The sequence below is a fragment of the Schistocerca cancellata genome, chromosome 9 (genome assembly GCF_023864275.1).
Source record: "Schistocerca cancellata isolate TAMUIC-IGC-003103 chromosome 9, iqSchCanc2.1, whole genome shotgun sequence".
NCBI lineage: Eukaryota > Metazoa > Arthropoda > Insecta > Orthoptera > Acrididae > Schistocerca > Schistocerca cancellata.
Window position 1 is genome coordinate 275,893,086 of NC_064634.1, and position 2,421 is coordinate 275,895,506.

Sequence of the window (2,421 nt, forward strand, 5' to 3'; positions counted from 1 at the left end):
AGTCTTCCTCTGTGAAACAGCTTTGGAAAAAGAGATTTAGTATTTCGGCCTTTAGTATGTTATCCTCTGTTTCAGTACCATTTTGGTCACGACAAATTAAACAAAATTAGTCCACTCTTAAATCCTGGCGAATCTTTACTACTGTGAAGTAGTTGAACACGGCACACACTTTGCTATCTCACTCGGCATAGGTAGAACACGGTTTATGATCACTCCACTGGTGATGACGCGAAGACCGATAGAACTGACGTGTGCTTCCAGTGGTCTGTGACAGCTGACTTCACGAACTAAACATCCGGAAGAAATCCGATTCTACATCGTTCGACATGTGACAAATTTTGCGATCATCTTAGCAGATTTAGCAAAAACATTCACGCAGTTAACAGCGGGAATATTCAAAGACGACATCAGATGTGTCTAAAGGAGAAATTCTTCCGAGAAGCGACCAGCTTACCTTTCCATATGAATTGTTTAATATTCACTCCCCAGCCCACATTATGTATTGTGTCGGAATGGAAGTAGTATGTAAGTATGGTACCTCCACCCTACTATTCGCAGATATTCGTTCAATATGCCCCCATATAAGCCAAAATTTGCATAATTTTCCCACAATAATCTGTAGAACTAGGACCAGAAACTGGAACCTTGACTATCAAAACTGTATTTGGCTAGCTGAAAGCCTACACAAAGCAGATTAGGCCTAATCAAGAACTTCCCCCACATTTTGGACATGTGGTGTCTCTGTACCAGCGGTGGTGCTGGTTCTTCAAGAGTTATGCCAGTGTTCATCGTTCTGGTTTTGGACAGTATCGGTATGATGAGAGTTGGCTGCTTACTTGGTAGCATCGAACTATTAGTGATGAACAAAAATGTGGAAACACCAAAACCACAATATATTGCCGAGAATACTGTGTAGCAAAACAGGTGGCATTCAAAACAGCTTCCAATTGTCTCGGAATGGATAAATACAGGTCTTGTATGGTATTCAGGAGAATCGTATACCATTCTTCCTGCTAAACAGTGGTAACGATGATGAAGGTAGATTACGATCGCACACTTTTCTCTCCATAGCAGACTACAAAGGCTGAATAATATTGAGATCCGGTGACCGTGGTGGCCAATGGAGATGCGACAATTATTCGTGCTCGTGGTCACAAAATCAGTGCTGTCTGGACAGAGAGGCCTTGTCTCCTTGCAATACTGCATTACCTTTGGGGAACGAGCACTGTAGAATGGGATGGACCTAATCAACCAAAATGATCCTATAATCAAACTTCGTGGCAGATTAAAACTGTGTGCCGGGCCGAGACTCGAACTCGGGACCTTTGCCTTTCGGGGGCAAGTGCTCTACCAACTGAGCTACCCAAGCACGACTCACGCCCGCGAATGGCAAAGATCCCGAGTTCGAGTCTCGTCCCGGCACACAGTTTTAATATGCCAGGAAGTTTCATACCAGCGCACACTCCGCTGGAGAGTGAAAATCTCATTCTGATCCTACAATCCTTGACAGTAACATGATCTTTCACAGTAACCAAAGGGGCGCATGAAATACCACGATACGGCTTCGCAAATCATCGCCGAACCCCCAACATTTTTCAGTCTTGGGACGTAAACTCCACTAGAAGTCAGAAACAGTGAGAAACAACACTCATCATACCAAATTATTTCCTTCCATTGGTCCACAGTCCAGGTTTTACAGCTTCGGCACCACTTTTTCCTGTTAAAGACATTTTCATCACTGATGAGTGGTTTTGGAAATCGAGCTCGCTTTGCAGTCCCCTGTTAATGAAGCTGCCTTCGTCTTGTTTCAGTGCTGACAGCGTTCACGTGTCTGCTATATTCAGTTCTGCAGTTACTTTTACAGCTGTCGTCCTCTTTTCTTCAAAGTCTTCTTCAATGACGGTTTGTCACGTTCGGGTACCGGAAATGTTCTTCAGCGTTGTGACTTAGTGGATGATGTTCTTCCATTTTCACTGTACCCGGGGCCGGCCGCTGTGGTCGAGCGGTTCTAGCCGCTTCAGTCCGGAACCGCGCTGCTGCTACGGTCGGAGGTTCGAATCCTGCCTCGGGCATGGATGTGTGTGATGTCCTTAGGTTAGTTAGGTTTAAGTAGTTCTAAGTCTAGGGGACTGATGACCTCAGACGTTAAGTCCCATAGAGCTTGGAGCCATTTGAATTTGAGCCCTGTACCCGGTATAAGTGTTCAAATGTTCAAGAAATCTTATGGGACTTAACTGCTAAGGTCATCAGTCCCTAAGCTTACACACTACTTAACCTAAATTATCCTAAGGACAAACACACACACCCATGCCCGAGGGAGGACTCGAACCTCCGCCGGGATCAGCCGCACAGTCCATGACTGTAGCGGCCAAGACCGCTCGGCTAATCCCGCGCGGCCCCGGTATAAATCTTCGACACGGT

The 2,421-nt window shown here is 45.5% G+C and overlaps 1 non-coding gene across 1 annotated transcript; it reads right to left on the reverse strand.

Moving 5' to 3' along the window:
* Positions 1-1,295: 1,295 nt before the first annotated feature.
* Positions 1,296-1,370, reverse strand: Trnas-cga (transfer RNA serine (anticodon CGA)). Its single transcript has one exon. It is a non-coding gene; the product is annotated as a tRNA-Ser (tRNA).
* Between the last annotated feature and the right edge of the window lie 1,051 nt (positions 1,371-2,421).